The 18,452-nt window shown below is 37.7% G+C and overlaps 1 protein-coding gene across 6 annotated transcripts in view; it reads right to left on the reverse strand.

Annotated features, from left to right (window-relative positions):
* The window catches only part of GABPB1 (GA binding protein transcription factor subunit beta 1), a 74,944-nt gene that overhangs the window by 35,737 nt on the left and 20,755 nt on the right, over positions 1-18,452 (reverse strand). The gene's annotated exons all lie outside the window — the stretch shown is intronic.

An 18,452-nucleotide genomic window follows, 5' to 3' on the forward strand; every position in this document is an offset into this window, starting at 1 on the left:
TTTAAGTGGTACAAAATTTAAAATAAATCTACCATAACTTTTTTTAGCAACAGTGAATGTGCTCAGAATTTGAAAATGAGTATTTTCAACCCTCGTACAGGCAATGTGCATGTAAGTTCTTTCAGAAAAAGGCACAATTCAGGGCTTCCCTGGTGTGCAGTGGTTAAGAATCCACCAGCCAATGCAGGGGACATGGGTTCGAACCCTGGTCCAGGAAGACCCCATGTGCCGCAGAGCAACTAAGTCCATGCACCACAAGTACTGAGCCTGCGCTCTAGAGCCTGCAAGCCACAACTACTGAGCCTGCGTGCTACAACTACTGAAGCCTGCACACCGAGAGCCCATGCTCCGCAACAAGAGAAGCCACTGCAATGAGAAGCCCATGCACCGCAATGAAGACCCAATGCATGGGACTTCCCTGGCGGCGCAGTGGTTAAGAATCCGCCTGCTGGGCTTCCCTGGTGGCGCAGTGGTTGAGAGTCCGCCAGCCAATGCAGGGGACACAGGTTCGTACCCCAGTCTGGGAAGATCCCACATGCTGCGGAGCAGCTAGGCCCGTGAGCCATAGCCACTGAGCCTGCGCGTCCGGAGCCTGTGCTCCACAACGGGAGTGGCCACAACAGTGAGAGGCCTGTGTACCGCAAAAAAAAAAAAAAAAAAAAAAAAAAAAAAGAATCCGTCTGCCAATGCAGGGGACACAGGTTCAATCCCTGGTCTGGGAAGATCCCACATGCCGCGGAGCAACTAAGCCCGTGTGCCACAACTACCGAGCCTGCACTCTGGAGCCTGCGAGCCACAACTACTGAAGCCCATGCACTGCAACAAAGAGTAGCCCCCGCTCACCGCAACTAGAGAAAGCTCGCACGCAGCAATGAAGACCCAACGCAGCCAAAAAGAAGTAATAAATAAAATAAATAAATAAAAGGGAAAAAAAGACCCAATGCAGCCAAATAAATAAATAAAATTAATTTATTAAAAAAAGAAAAGACACAATTCACATTCAATGAAAATAATGAAAAGAGAGTCTAACAGTATTATCAACAGAGTATGTGTCTCACTAAGAACCTATAAAGTAAGTATGCCCCACATCCTGAATACAAGATATCTGAAAATGTCACAGCCTAGGATGGGTGTGTGTGTGTGCGTGTGTGTGTATGTGTGTTTGTGTCATCTTGAATAAGAAATATTGAAATATGTGTTAGGGAAAGATCATGTCAGGAGTACATAGGGGAAGAAAGATTTGAAAGTATCAGAAATGCTCAAATTCAAAAGATGACACTTCTAGAAGAAGAAAGTTCCCAAATCCAGAAAGACTATTCAATGATGTTATATGTATCTGGAGGAAAGGTAAACAGGTAGAATTTGAAGGTTGTGGGGATGGGAAGATATGGAACCCCTGAAATTTACACAAGAAAAAATGTGCCTGGGGTATGAATTTGTCTCAAAAAGTGAATACTCTTTGAGTTGAGGGGAAATAAATTATAAGAGAGGAATGTCAGGTTGATTAGTATATCCCAATCTGGTATGAACAGGAATTACTCAAGAAAAGAGGGGAAAGGAGTATGTGTGTGAGAAGAATGTTGACAGAGCTTGGAGAGGTTATTTATACCAGAAAGGAACAGAATGCATCACATAATTAGAGGTGTTAGGAAATCTAAAAGGGTTGATTAAAGACTGATTAAAAAATGTCCCCAAAAGAACACGTTTGTGCTTAAATTATTGTATTTTTTAGTAGATTTCATAACACAGAAATAACCAAACATAAAAAGAGTGACCAGGAGCAGATGTTAATACTGGGAGGCACACACAATGATTAGGTGAGATGTACATGTCCAAAACAGGCATTTACCAAACAGGAAAGAATTTTTTATAGTTGTTCTCTTTGTAAGAATAGAAATAATTCATAATATATTCTATGGTGAAGAATAAGAAAAATAACCACATGCACTTGTGGGTTTTATGTGGGGGGTCTTTTATGCCTTTTTGTGACATTCACAACGTTTTCACCCTTGAATGAATGATTTCCTTTCCTTTTTCCTCCCATTCTCTCATTCATACATTGGTGGAATCACTGGAACCCAAAATATTCCTTAATCCCACTAAAAGCACTAAAATCAAGAGATTACTGTTCTTTAACGAAGGATTTTTCCTAGGGAATATGTACCAGCTGGATATAAATTAATAGCATATTCAATAGGCAAAGAATCTGAAATAATAACGTCCTACTAAAGGCAGGATAAGGTAAAAAAAAACCTGATCTCTCTTCTACAAAAATACAGTAAAATCTAAACTGGCCATACTAACAAAGACAGTGTTCTATAGTCTGGATGACCAAAATTTAATATTAACCTGGTTTTACAGTGAAGTAAGTCTTTCCCCCAAATACACATTTTAAAATATGTCTTACACAGTAATATAAAATCAATCTGCATTCATTCAGCATACACACTGCCAGATGGTTTAAATATCTGGATATCTTTTTTTTTCTTTTTGCGGTACGCGGGCCTCTCACTGCTGTGGCCTCTCCCATTGCGGGGCACAGGCTCCGGACGCGCAGGCTCAGCAGCCATGGCTCACAGGCCCAGCCGCTCCACGGCATGTGCGATCCTCCCGGACCGGGGCACAAACCCGCGTCCCCTGCATCGGCAGGCGGACTCTCAACCACTGCACCACCAGGGAAGCCCCTGGATATCTTTTATGAAGTGGTGGTTTAGGGCTTTTCCTCATTCTTTAGAAATTGGATTGTCTGCCTTTTTCTTAATGATTTGTAAGCATTCTTATATACATTCTGGATATGAGTGCTTCGTCAGATATAATATGTATTATAAATATCTCCTTCCAGAACCCTGATTTCTTGACTCCACATCCCATGTTCTTTCCTTGATTATCACTATCTTGTACAAGTAGATAACTGTCGTCTCGTAAAAATACAAATAAAATAATCAAACTAAAATCAAAGACAGCACAAAAATGAATGTAAGAAACATTGAAATATTATTTAAAAGGTCTGATTCGAAAAGAGAAAAAAACAAAACAAAACACCAAGCACCCAACAGATGAATAGTCAAAGGGCAGACCACACACTTTCTAAAAGAGAAAATAGAAATAATTCACAAGAGTAAATGTGTTCAGTATCACTGATGCTCAAAAAATGTGAAGTAAATAACTTTTAAAGTCAATTTGCAATATTTAACAGAAGTTATAAAAAAATGTAAATTTTGTTAAATATTAGCCTAATCCTAATGACCTAATAAATGACCCCAGTTCTGAAGACCTATGCTAAAGGAAAAATGAAAATATACTGAAACGGATAAAAAATATGTATGTGTGTATGTTTTGATAATGTGAACAAACTAAAGGTAGGAAAATCATTAAACTGTGGAACCTAACAGAATAGGATGCAGTAATTTAAAATAATATTTTTGAAGTTATATAATAATATTAAAAAGTTATGCCATATTGAGTGAAAAGATAAGACACAAAACTAATTTTTGAATGTCAAAATATGCATATACAGAACAAAATACTGAAAATATTAACAGTTGTTAGGGTGGTATGATTATGGGAAATTTTGCCTCCATTTCACAAAGTTTCTGTAATAACTTCCAAATTTAAACAATGGGTTTTTTTAAGGGACAAATTGTGTGACTGTTAAATTAGTAAACGCTAACATTGAAGAAAGTTATATACTACTGACTTACTAAACAGAAAGAGTGGAAAAAATAAAGAATATGGAGGCTACTAGGGACCTAAAATAGCAAACATATTGATCTGCGTATAAGAACTGCAGCAAAACAATGATGCATTTGAACAAATCAACTTCTTACATAATTCTGCAATTTTCTTAACTATTTAAAACATCATATTTAAGGACCTAGGATGCTTAAGTTACTTTGGTTTTGAAATTCCATGAGCAATACAGGTGTGTAGATTAATGTAGCTAGATACTTTTAAATTGGTGGTTCTCAATGGTAGCAGCACTGTCCCCTAGAGGATCCTTTGGATTTATATAGAGGCATTTTAGGGATTACTGGGAGGAGGGATGGGATGAATACTTTACCAGCAATTAAAAGGCAAGTGCCAGAGATACTAGAGGTCCAGCAATGCAGGAAACAAGCCGGTATGGCAAAGAATTGTCACATGTCTTGTTGACTTTCAAAGGTCCCACTGAATATATCTAAGACTAGAACTTAACTAATATGTAAACAAAATGAATTTTCCCACAGTATTAATGCACCCCAAATTTTCTAGACTGCAACAATGAATTTCTTTGTTTTATTCAGAACTTTTTACTAAGAGTTTTTCACCATTTTGGAAAATCATGTCACCACTGCCAATGCCACTTGGGTATCTGAATCACCAATATGTACTATAATCAGCTTTCACAGCTATCACATTCACAGTGATTCATAGTCATTCTATGTACAGGCGCAAGCATTCGACTACCTCTTGTTTTATCTAGTGTAGTCTGCTCCAGTACTTACATATTGAAATACACATTTTATTATAAATTGCTTTCCTTCTACTTCTCCTTTACATTAAAATTAGGGCATCATAATGATTTTTTGAAATTGTGCAGATAGATAATATTAACTATGATTTTCATTTCAAGTTAGTAAAATGGGCAATACAAAATATTTATTATAAAAGAGAGCAATGGATGTAATAATATTGAAAATCAATGGAAGAAAATACATGTGAGATCAAGTAAGAACAAAATCAAAGATGTTCTAATTTTCTTGTCAAGAAATTTAGTGAAAGTTAAGATGACAAAAATACCAAAATGTAGCAATTTCACTCCTGATTCTCACTGGACAGGCACATGCACATCATAGTAGAATTCGAACCCTCAGAGGAACTCAATTGAGTTAGGACAACAAAATTGTTCAAGGGGACCATAGTTCCATGTCGAGCCCTCAGTTTACTTAATTCATTACCTCTATATTTACTTAGTTCGTTACCTCTATATTAAATCCTCAGAGATAAAGTGTTGGATTTACATAAGATCAGTTAAAGGCTTAGCAGAAAAGGTTGCTTTTTTGGTGTGGCAAATAACTTTTCCACAAGCATATGGAGAAGCCTAATTAAATTCAATAAATTTTAATGAATGTTTAAAATACTTACTGAAAATATATTGTGCATATGGTACTGAATGCCATTTAGTTTAATACTCCATTCTTCTTGAGAAGAAAACCAAAAAACTCCCACTAATAAATTCCACCTTGAATTTCTTTACTACTTCTAAAAAAGCTTATCATATAACCTGATATAAACCATTTTTAACTCCAATTAAAATGTATTTTAATAAGATCTATAGGGGAAATTCAAACTGTCTATAAACTTGCTACTTTTGCTCAAAAGTACATGCTGAGAGGGCCATCTAGTGGTAACAGGAATTACTACCAATAATTACATTTATAAAGTTTAAAGTCTATTTTGTTTTGATTTTCTATAATTCATAGTTTGAAGAACCATTGTGAGAATTATAGCATCTACTGGACATGAAAACTCTAAGACTACAAAGTACTAGTTCTATGCGAATTGTTATTAGCACTCAAAAAGAATATAAATAAAAACACAGAAAATGTAAGCCTACTATAACATTCTTAATGATAAACTTTGTCTCACTAAAAATTTTAGAATAGGACTTCCCTGGTGCCGCAGTGGTTAAGAATCTGCCTGCCAACGCAGGGGACACGGGTTCAGTCCCTGGTCCGGGAAGATCCGACATGCCACAGAGCAACTAAGCACACGTGCCACAACTACTGAGCCTGCGCTCTAGAGCCCACGAGCCACAACTACCAAGCCTGCACGCCACAACTACTGAGCCCGTGCACCGCAACTACTGAAGCCTGCATGCTCTAGGGCCCCGCATGCCACAACTACTGAGCCCACATGCTGCAACAACTGAAGCCCTCACACCCTAGAGCCCACGCACCACAACAAGAGAAGCCACTGCAATGAGAAGCCCACATACCACAACAAAGATTAGCCCCCGCTCGCTGCAACTAGAGAAAGCCCATGAGTAGCAACGAAGACCCAACGCAGCCCAAAAAAAAAAAAAAGTTAGAATAAAATTTGCAATATCACCTCTATGCTCAATGAGTACAATTATAAATCCAATAAAATTCTTCTAAAGTTTTGCCTCAAGAAATTTAGCACTGTGTATGCATCTAAAGTTTTTATTTTTTGTATAATTTTAAAAATTTTATTTATTTTATTTATTTGACTGCATTGGGTCTTTGTTGCTGCACGCGGGCTTTCTCTAGCTGCGGCGAGTGGGGGGCTACTCTTCATTGTGGTGTGTGGGCTTCTCGTTGCAGTGGCCTCTCTTGTTGCCGAGTACGGGCTCTAGGCACACGGACTTCAGTAATTGTGGCACGTGGGCTCAGTAGTTGTGGTTTGTGGGCTCTAGAGTGCAGGCTCAGTAGTTGTGGCACACAGGCTTAGTTGCTCCACAGCACGTGGGATCTTTCTGGACCAGGGCTCGAACCCATGTCCCCTGCATTGGCAGGTGGATTCTTAACCACTGAGCCACCAGGGAAGCCCTGTATCTAAAGTTTTTTTTAATGTTCATACTCTTTCACCTAGTAATTCCACTCATATAAATCATAAGAAAACTATTTGAAATATAAATATATTAACAGCAATGTTATTTAAAATAGGGAAAAACTGAAATGCCCTACTACAAACAATAGTTAAATTAAGATAGATCATAATGGAATGTTGTAGTCTTTTATTTATATTTTTTACTTTTTATTACGGACAATTTTGAGCATATATAAAAATAGACACAACAGTATAATGAAACTCCACATAGCCACCACCTAGATTAAATATAGATTATGCCCAGCCCATTTCCCACCCACACTTACAACTTTGTAATAGGGGAGAACAAATCTGACTCCATATTGGATCTGTTTCTTTTACTTTAACCTTTGTATTCTATTGCTTTTGCTACAAGTTAAGAATGTTGTCTATAGACTGAAATGTAAAGGATAGCCCATTCTCAAGGCTCTGACCTTTAAAGGTATAACACTTTTCCATTCACACAGAGATATAAAATTGCAGAACAGATAATAGCATTTGTCTTATTGGAGGTTTACAGGAGCATCAATGACCTGACCTACTGGACAGATGCAAGAACAAAGGATTCCGACACCAAGAAGTTTGCAACAACCAACCACGCCCCCTCGCCTTTTAGTATAAAAGAAACCTGAATTCTAACTAGGGTAAGATGGTTCTTTGGGTCACTAGTCCACCATCTTCTCAGTCTTCTGGCTTTCTGAATAAAGTCACTGTTCCTTGCCCCAACAACTAGTCTCTCAATTTACTGCCCTGTTGTGTGGTGAGCAGTACAAGCTTGGACTCAGTAACAACATCGTATCATTGTTTTTTTTTTTAATTTTTGGCTGTGTTGGGTCTTTGTTGCTGCGTGGGCTTTCCCCAGTTGCAGTGAGCGGGGGCTACTCTTCATTGTGGTGCACAGGCTTCTCATTGTGGTGGCTTCTCTTGTTGCGGAGCACGGGCTCTAGGCTTGCGGGTTTCAGTAGTTGTGGCTCGCGGGCTCTAGAGCACAGGCTTAGTAGTTGTGGCGCATGGGCTCAGTTGCTCCGCAGCATGTGGGATCTTCCCGGACCAGGGCTCGAACCTGTATCCCTGCACTGGCAGGTGGATTCTTAACCACTGCGCCACCAGGTAAGTCCCCATATCGTTTTATCTGTAAATATTTCAGTATGTCTGTCCAAAAGATAAAGGTATCTTTTAAACATAATAATGTAGTTATCTAAAAATATTATTTACAAAGAATATGTAATAGTATAAGAACCAGGACTCTAATTTGAATACATCATGATCTTAACTACGTAAAAAATGCATAGAAAAATACCTAGAAACAATATACCATGATAATGAAAATTACGGATTTTTTCTCTTTCTTTCTAGTCTTCCCTATTTCTTAAGTTTTCCATAACGTGCAGATATTGCTCATGTAATTAAAAATAAACTTTAAGGCCGCTCTCGCTTTCTGAGATGGCCCACACTCTGTCTGTGGAGCATGTTTCTCTCTAAATAAATCCCCTTCAGGACTTCCTGAGGAGTAGCCCCTGCTCGCCACAACTAGAGAAAGCCTGCGCACAGCAATGAAGATCAAATGCAGCCCCAAAATTAATTAATTAATTAATTTTCAAAATAAATAAATAAATTCACTTTACCTATCAAATAAACTTTTATTAAAAAGTTTTTCATCAAAATTAGATAACATATAAGCCTTTAATGTAGAAAATTAGATGTTGAAAGAACATTAATGGTAAAAAGATGTAAAGTGGGACTCCAAGTAAAATTAAGCGTATTATTAACCATGTGTATAACTATATGTATGAAGATATTCTTGGGCATCAGATTTTACATTCTCATAAGAAAACAACTTCAGTAATAATAAAAGTAGTGCCTGGCATCATGCTAAGTCTTAATCTGCATCTAACCTAGACAGTTATTGACTCCATTTTGCAAAAGAGGCAAGAGAAAAGTAAAAATTACCAAAGAGCACTGGTTTTGGTCAAAAGATAAGATGCATATTATGACCTCCTTTCAATGTAGAAAACACTGGGAATCTGCTGGGATGTAAAAGAGCATGTCCTCCAAGGATTTAAGCTTAGTCTCTCCCTGTGTAATTCCTTTGAAGGGAAAAATCATCATATGAACTCCAATATATTTGGATTTTTCTCCCATTCCCATTTTGTCTAGTGGAATTTTTCCCGGTTTTTAACCTTAAAAATAAAACGACGTTTTCAAATGTATCTTAAAAAAAATGACCTCCCATTTACTTTTTTTTCAGAAAACCACTAGAAGATATGTTCCACCAAATCGAGGAGTAAACAAGAAAGAAAAATTAAGGGCTTCAGGAAACAAGGGATCCAATATAAACAGAGTGGAAGAAGACCCCACAGATGATGGTAAAGGGAGACCCCAACATCCTGCAGACTTGGAAAGCAAATCCAGGCTGGAGCCAGAGGACAGAGTTTCCAAGGAAGGAGGTTCCCAAGGAAAAGACATGCTGGTAAATCTCCTAAGAGTAAAGCTTTTCTCTTTTTTGAAGTGGGTTAATCATGGGTCTAAGAAATCTCAGCAAAAGAAAAAGACTAGACAATTTCTTTTTCAGAGGGAAAAATAACCATACCAGAAAGGAACTGTAATCCCAATATATACATATATGACAGGGATCAGCAAAGAGTAATAGTTCTAGGGCTGTAGTAAACAGTGAAAACTAATCCAAGGAAAATTTTTTGTGTAATTCTATTGAGAGGATAAAGGGCAAGGAAAACATGCATAGAGATTGTTTGGTTTAAAAGAACTAAAACTTCATCTTCATAAGTAGGAAGTCAGAGATACCTAAAATAGAAAAATCAAGAAATAGCATACCCTTGTGATTTAGAAATATGAAGGGGCTTCCCTGGTGGCGCAGTGGTTGAGAGTCCGCCTGCCGATGCAGGGGACATGGGTTCATGCCCCAGTCCAGGAAGATCCCACATGCCGCGGAGCGGCTGGGCCCGTGAGCCATGGCTGCTGAGCCTGTGCGTCCGGAGCCTATGCTCCGCAACGGGAGAGGCCACAACAGTGAGAGGCCCGCGTACCGTAAAAAAAAAAAAAAAAAAAAAAAAAATGAAGGGAAGTACGAGAGAAAAAAAAACTAAAACATAAGATAGATGCCTCTGGGAAAGAGGGTTCTGGGATGGAAAGGGATGACACAAGGGACTGCAGGTTTTTTACCATAAGCCTTGTATTTTTTACTTTTTCAACTATGGACATGTACAGTTTCATAAAAATAAAATTACAATAATATGTGTTCACTGTATACAAGAAATGTATAGTTCAAAATCAAAGTCATCCCCACACCTCCTTGTGTTTTTACTCCTGAGAAGTAACCACTATTTAAATGTTTAGTGTGTATCCTTCCTGATCTCATCTATGCATGTTGAAATACACATACACACAATGCCTACTTTTTTTTAAACAAACAAACCAAAAAATACACACAAAAAGGGAACATATTACATTGTTCTGCAGCTTGCTTTTTTTCACTTACCAAGGATTCCCTTTTTTATCAGTGACATCTTTCTCTGTCAGTATACACAGACCTAAACATCCTTTTTACGCTGCACAATATTACGGAGTGTGGTAGGTAGGCTGAATAATGTCCCCCCACCCCCAGACATCTAGATCCTAATTCCCAGAATCTGTGAATATGTTAGTTTACTCGGCAAAAGGGACTCTGCAGATGTGATTAACTTAAGGATCTTGAGATAGGAAGAGTATCCTGGATTGTCCAGGTGATCCTAATGTAATCACAAAGGTCTTCATAAGAGGGAAGCAGGAAGGTCAGACCCTGAGAGAAGGAAGCACAGATGAAAGAAAGGGAGATCTGAAGATGCTACAGATGCTAACCTTGACGATAGAGAGAGGGGTCACCAGTCAAGAAATGTAGGCAGGGCTTCCCTGGTGGCGCAGTGGTTGAGAGTCCGCCTGCCGATGCAGGGGACACGGGTTCGTGCCCCGGTCCGGGAAGATCCCACATGCCGCGGAGCGGCTGGGCCCGTGAGCCATGGCCGTTGAGCCTGTGCGTCCGGAGACTGTGCTCCGCAACGGGAGAGGCCACAACAGTGAGAGGCCCACATACCGCAAAAAAAAAAAAAAAAAAAAAAAAAAAAAGAAATGTAGGCAGTTTACAAACTAGAAAAGGAAAGAAAACGGATACACCCCTAGAGCCCCCAGAAGGAACACAGCCCTGCTGAAATCTTAATTTTAGGTCTCCTCACCTCCAGAACTGTAAAGTAATACATTTGCATTGTTTTAAGGCACTACGTTTGTGGTGATTTGTTACAGCAAATAAGAAACTATTACACTATTGACAGAGGAAACAAATACACGGAGTATGAGTCCATTGATTAATCGATCCCATTTAAAATTTTCATTTTTACAAATAGTGCTGCAACACTACATACATAAAACATGCACTTGTGTTTGCATTTTTATAGAAATTATTATGAAAAGTTTAGTTGCTAGATTTTTTTAAATCACATTTTAATTGTAACAGACATTGTCAAATTATCTACCAGAAGATTATATCAATTTACACTCCCACTATCAGTGTACAAGAGTGACTGTTTCTCCATAAGGTTCCCCACTCCCCTAAGAACTTGATCATGGGTCAAGATCTCCTAAAGTCAAGGCCAAGGATCCAGTGAAATCATATTCACAAAGCTGATGAAAAAACTTCCTTCCATAATAACTTTCTTCAGGAATCATAACCTGAAGAAATTTCACTACTACACTAGGAGAGCAAGACTTAAGTACAAGACACACTCTTTACCATCTTTAAAGCCTCTATTAAAAGGACATTCTTTGCCCCCAGCTGGGAGTCAGGGAGAAAATGCCCTTCTTGGATTCTCCCATGACATTTTTCACCCACTTTGCCAGTGAAAGCCTGCTCAAAACCCTGTGTGTTCTTATTTGACCCACCAACTCACCAATTATTAAATGACAATAATTCCTGACATTTATAAAACAGTCTAAGAATTTTACACATATTAACTCATTCAATCTCACATAATATAAAGTAGGAATTATTATCATCATGATTTTACAGATGAGGAAACCAAGGCACAGTAGGTTACACTGCCCAAGGTCAGCCTGCTAGTGGGGATCTGAACCAAGGCAATCTGGCTCCAGAGTGCAGACTCATAGTCACTATGCTCTACCCTTGGTCTGAACCTCCTAGTAACCATAGGCCCGACGTCCCCACTGAATGCAGGCACTACCAGTGCTACTCCGTGGCCTAAACACTAACCACTATCTCTACCCACATAATTTTATTTCACATTGAACATAGAGGTAAAACAACAAAACTCGCCACCAAATTATACTCTGATTTGCATTGGTCACCAAATAGTTCATGTTTATGTGTCTTATCTAAATTACAAAATGCCTGGAGGCTAGGATGGTAGCTAAGGTGTCTTTCCACAGGATTCCTTTCCTTTTCCCCTTAAATATTGGCAGCTCCTCAGTGTTTCATTTTTTAGCCCTTTTTTCCTTTCTCTACATTCTCTCCTCTAGCAGATTTTATCTTTTAGCCATGGTTACCTGATGACTTCCAACTCTATCTTCAGTTCAAGCTTCTCTCCAGAGCACTAGACCCAAGTATTCACCTGCATAGACACCTCCACCTGTACATCCCAAGGCACTTCAAAATTCAAATTGTCCAAATACTGGCTTGTTCCCTAGGGTCAGAAACTTTGGAGTCGTTTTTGACTCCTCCTCCTTCCACAACCCCCTCAATTCCAAACAATCATCAAGACCGGCCACTTTTACTCCCTAAATCTCAAATCTTCTACCTCTTTCCACTGATACAGAGTAGGCCTTCAATAAATATTTGTTGACTGGATTTTCTCCTCTGCCACAATCCTTGCCCATGCTTCCAACCTTTCTCTTAGAGTACATCTAAACTAGTGTCTATGCCTCAGTCTCGCCTTCCTCTAATTTATTCTCCACTGTTACCAAACTTCTTAATCATTCTTAAAGAGAAATCATGTCCCTCCTCAGTTAACTCAGATAAAGTCAAACTCTTTGCCATGAGATTCAAAGCCTTTCACATTTGGCATCTGCTACTGTTGCCCCCCACTCACACTGAATTCTATACTCCAGACGATATGTTGCACTAGGCTCTTTTTCTCATCTTTGGGCATCTATACACAACATCCCCTCTGCCAAAAACAGTGTTCTTCTCTCCATACCCACTTTGCCATATTTATTCCTACTTGTTTTTCAGAGTTCAGTTTATCTCCTCAGAGAAGCCTTTCCTGATGGCCCCCAAATTAACTCAATTATCTTTCCTGTGTGTTCTTCTAGCATCCTAAGTTTATCTCTATTATGGCATTTATCAAACCACATTAAATGTGTCCATTTACTTGGCTACAACTTGTTACTGAGCCTGGGCTATGGTGCCTGGTAAATAAGTATTCTTTCACTGAATAAATAAACAATGTTTGGGCACTGTAGAAACTGCAGAAATACTTGGGATAACCGATAAAGTCACAACATTTGACTTTTTAAATGTAAATTAGGCTGAGAGCGTCACAAATTCTAGAAAATAGCAGAATCAATAGAATGCTCAATGAATTCCTATCAACCTCGTAATTAAATTCCTCATAACTGAATGAGGCTGGGACTTGCCTGGATATTCTCCTTTTACTGGCAGCAACTCAAATTGACAGATTTGATCCAAAATAATCTGAGGTCAATTCTATGAGTCAAAGGAGAAAATTGTGAACATAATCAGTAAGTATGGATAATGGCTTCATCTGGGACCCTCAGAATCACTCTTGGACCTGCCAAGTTAGTAATCTGGACAGCAAGCCAGAACTTACCTAATAACCAGCAACAGGAGAGTGAAGCAAGATCAGCTCAGGGCCACTCTCAATGACAGTGGATCAAATCAGTACCAAACTGAGTTCAAAGGTTTCAACTCAGTATGTTCTAGAACTGAACCATCCAATACAGCAGCCACTAGCCATATGAGGCTACTGAGCATTGAAATGTGGTTAGTCCAAATGTAAAATATCTCAATAATTTTTATACTGATTACATGTTGAAATATTTTGGATATAAGGGGTTAAATAAAATATATTAAAATTAATTTCACCTGTTTTTATTTTTAAATAAATTTTACTTTATTAAAATTTATTTTAAATAAATTTTTGTGGCTACAAAAACTTTTAAGTTAAACATGTGGCTCACATTATATTTCTATTGGACAGAGCTGTTCTAGAACCACTAGTCAAAAATTCTTACAGGCACCTACCTTAGAATTTGCAAAAAGTTGCAACATTTTAAAGTAAGATATGGGGCAGGGGTATGCTGTGGGGAATGAGAGAAATAAGTAAGGGACATTAAGATGCACAAACTTCTAGTTACAAAATAAATGAGTTATGGGTATGAAATAGACAATGGGGAATATAGTCAATAATAATGTAATATCTTTGTATGGTGATAGATGGTAATTGACTTAGTGTAGTGATCATTTTTAATGTATAGAAATATCAAATCATGATGTTGTGCACCAAGAAACTACCACAGTGCTGTAGGTCAATTATACTTCAAAACAAACAAACTCATAGAAAAAGAGATCAGATCTGTGGTTACCAGAGGCAGGGAGTGGGGGGCGGGGGAATTGGATGAAGGCAGTCAGAAGGTACAAACTTCCAGTTAAAAGGTACTAGGGATGTAATGTACAACATGACATTAATGTTGTACAATATTAATGTAATCTACAACACTATATTAACATGGGTTAATATTATTAACACCGCTATATGTTATGTATCAATATAAAAGGGTTTTTTTGAATTTTTGAATCTTATTTATTTTTTCATAAAGCAGGTCCTTATTAGTTATCCATTTTATACAGATCAGTGTACACATGTCAATCCCAGTCTCCCAATTCATTACACCACCACCACCCCTCTTTCCCCCCTTGGTGTCCATATGTTTGTTCTCTACAACTGTGTATTTCTGCCCTGCAAACTGGTTCATCTGTACCATTTTTCTAGGTTCCACATATATGCGTTAATATACGATATTTGTTTTTCTCTTTCTGACTTATTTCACTCTGTAAGACTGACTCTAGGTCCATCCAGGTCTCTACAAATGACCCAATTTCGTTCCTTTTTATGGCTGAGTGATATTCCACTGTATATATGTACCACATCTTCTTTATCCATTCGTCTACCAATGAGCATTAAGGCTGCTCCCATGACCTGGCTATTGCAAATAGTTCTGCAATGAACATTGGGGTGCACGTGTCTTTTTGAATTATGGTTTTCTCTGGGTATATGCCCACTAGTGGGATTGCTGGGTCATATGGTAATTCTATTTTCAGTTTTTTAAGGAACCTCCGTACTGTTCTCCATAGTGGCTATACCAATTTACATTGCCACCAACAGTGCAAGGTTCCCTTTCCTCCACACCCTCTCCAGCATTTGTTGTTTGTAGATTTTCTGATGATGGCCATTCTAACTGGTGTGAGGTGATACCTCACTATAGTTTTGATTTGCATTTCTCTAATAGTGATGTTGAGCAGCTTTTCATGTGCTTCTTGGCCATCTGTATGTCTTCTTTGGAGAAATGTCTACTTAGGTCTTCTGCCCATTTTTGGATTGGGTTGTTTTTTTAATATTGAGCTGCATGAGCTGTTTATATATTTTGGAGATTAATCCTTTGTCCATTGCTTCATTTGCAAATATTTTCTCCCATTCTGAGCGTTGTCTTTTCATCTTGTTTGTAGTTTCCTTTGCTTTGCAAAAGCTTTTAAGTTTCATTAGGTCCCATTTGTTTATTTTTGTTTTTATTTCCATTACTCTAGGCGGTGGATCAAAAAAGATCTTGCTGTGATTTATGTCAAAGAGCGTTCTTCCTATGTTTTCCTCTAAGAGTTTTATAGTGTCTAGTCTTACATTTAGGTCTCTAATCCATTTTGAGTTTAGTTTTGTGTATGGTGTTAGGGAGTGTTCTAATTTCATTCTTTTACGTGTAGCTGCCCAGTTTTCCCAGCATCGCTTATTGAAGAAACTGTCTTTTCTCCATTGTATATCCTTGCCTCCTTTGTCATAGACTAGTTGACCATAGATGCACGGGTTTATCTTTGGGCTTTCTATCCTGTTCCATTGATCTATATTTCTGTTTTTGTGCCAGTACCATATTGTCTTGAATACTATTGCTTTGTAGTATAGTCTGAAGTCGGGGAGCCTGATTCCTCCAGCTCCGTTTTTTTCCTTCAAGACTGCTTTGGCTATTCGGGGTCTTTTGTGTCTCCATACAAATTTTAAGATTTTTTGTTCCAGTTCTGTAAAAAATGCCATTGGTAATTTGATAGGGACTGCATTCAATCTGTTTTTAAGTTTTTACAGGAATAAATCCTAAGAGTTCTCATCACAAGATTTTGTAACTATATAAGATGAAGGATGTTCACTAAATTTACTGTGGTAATCATTTCATGATGTATATAAGTCAAATCATTATGCTGTATACCTTAAATTTCTACAATCCTGTATACAATTATATCTCAATAAAACCAGAAGAAATAAATACACACACACACACACACACACACACACACACACACACATATATGGCACTCTTTTAGAAAAACTGCATCTGATGAATTTTCCCTGTTATGATACAGGATAGACTTTCCCTCTAAAAACTATAGGAGGATATAGCCTTTGCCCTTGTAAGACTTCACAAACTGATTTGGGGATGAAGGCATCCATAGATTCTACTAAGTTCTCTTCATCTTTGCAACCCACTGTCCCTTTTCCCCATTCAACTACTAGTCTCTTTTAAATCACATGTATTCACTCCAGGAAGAGACTGAGGCTTGAAAGGATTATGAGCAGAGAATGAAGATAAGGCTAGAATTCTATTAGACCTGGACCATTAGATGGTTTTGAATTAATCAGGAAAGCATACCTTACCTGTTTACTATAAAGTGAAACCAACAAACTGATAGATGTTGTAAGTCACAAGAGTGAACCATCAATATCCTGCCCAACAAGAAGAATGCATACACTTTGATCTTTTCTCTCCAAGATTTCTCTCATAGTTATCCCTTCCTCTCCACTACCTCTAGTCTTACACACTCACTGCCTCATACTTTAAACATCACAGCAGCCTCTTAGCTGACCTAACTCTAGTTTCTCCATCCTGCTGCCAGGCAATCCCCCTAAAATACAACTTCATTCCATTTAAACATTTCTATATGGGTCTCTACACAGTACCTACCCTCAAAGAATTCACCATCTAGTAGAGAAGACATACATTTCATGATCCCTTTGTCTAAAATTCTTATCAGTACAATCATTTTTAAGAAAAATTCATTGATATCTAGTAAAGTTGAAGAAGCATCTACCCTTTGATCCAGGGATTCCACTGCTAGGAAGCTAGCCTATTTCCTTGTGTACTCTACAATATGCATACAAGGAGAGGAACATGTACAAGAACGTCTATAGAAACATTATTTGTAATTGAAAAAGTGAAACTACAAGCAACTTAAGTGTCCATCAACAGAAAAACATTTTTAAAGTTGTTATTATAAAAATTTTCAAACATAGAAAAGTATATGTGTATGCATATATGTATGTACACAAACACACATACCCATATGCCTATCACCCACATTCTAAATTAAAAGTTGGCCATCTTGCTTCATCCTACTCCTTTCTATAAAAAGTACTTTACAGCTGACACACACTGCAGTTGGTTGTTACATCTCTAAATTAGTTTTATTCTAGGTAAATTTCCCTTTCCCCCATCTACCCCACCTGTTTTTCTCCCCCATGACATTAAATGACCAGTTCATCTGTATCTCACATTCTGGATTTTTCTAACTGCTTCCTCAAGGTAGTACTTAATTTCTTTCATCTTCCATATTTCTTTATAAACTGAAAGTCTTAAAAGTTTGACTAAACTCAGATTTTAAATTTTAGACAAAATATTTCATAGATGATGCTATATACTTGATATTGAATCACATCAGGAAGCATACATTTTTTGGTTCACTTTTAGTGATGTTACAATTAAATTAGGTTGGTGATAGCCTGATCTTTCCACTGATCCAAAGTTTTATCGTCTTACTTTGAGACCAACCAGTACTCTGTGGAGTTGCTTTGGTTCCATGTGAATATCCAATTCCCAATGAACCTTTTGCCTAATGGTTTTAGCATCCATTAATGATCCTGGCCCAAGTCAATTATTTCATAAGAGGTTGTAATAAATTGTGATTTCTAAATCTATAATTCCTTCTATATTTATTACCTGGCATTCCTCATTAACTGTAATATAGTTTCTACTAAAAGGGCAGTTCGAATGTTTAATTACCAATTTTCAGAGTAAAGAACAGGTATAAAGCCCATTTCCATTTGTTTTGTTTTGGTTTTGTTTCAATAAATACTCTCCTTATTCTTTTTGATGTTCAACCTGTCCCAATTTTGGCCAACAAGAGCTTCTCTGGGTTGGTTTTTCGTTATCTTTGAAAGCTTTCTTGCTTCTGGCAAAACATGTTCCAGTTTCACTATGTGTGCTCCCTGCCCCAGTCCTGGAATCAGTCATTTCTTTGAGGAGTGCTGGATTCTAAGTAGAAGTAGTTAAAGACCAAAATTAGAGTGAGAGCAGTACTCATATCTACCAAAGGGACACACTATTTCTAGGTCCTTTCAATGGACAGAGATAAGAAAGAAATATGTATTTGGATAGAATTAAGAAATAAATATTTTAAATCATGAATTCATATTGATATTTATAATTCAAGTTCAACACTGTCAGGTTTTTTGCTTAACTTCTTTGATTGTACACAAGTATCTCTACTGCCTCCTAATATATAAACATAAAAACTTATGGGCTTT

The sequence above is a fragment of the Mesoplodon densirostris genome, chromosome 4, assembly GCF_025265405.1.
Source record: "Mesoplodon densirostris isolate mMesDen1 chromosome 4, mMesDen1 primary haplotype, whole genome shotgun sequence".
Taxonomy (NCBI): Eukaryota; Metazoa; Chordata; class Mammalia; order Artiodactyla; family Ziphiidae; genus Mesoplodon; species Mesoplodon densirostris.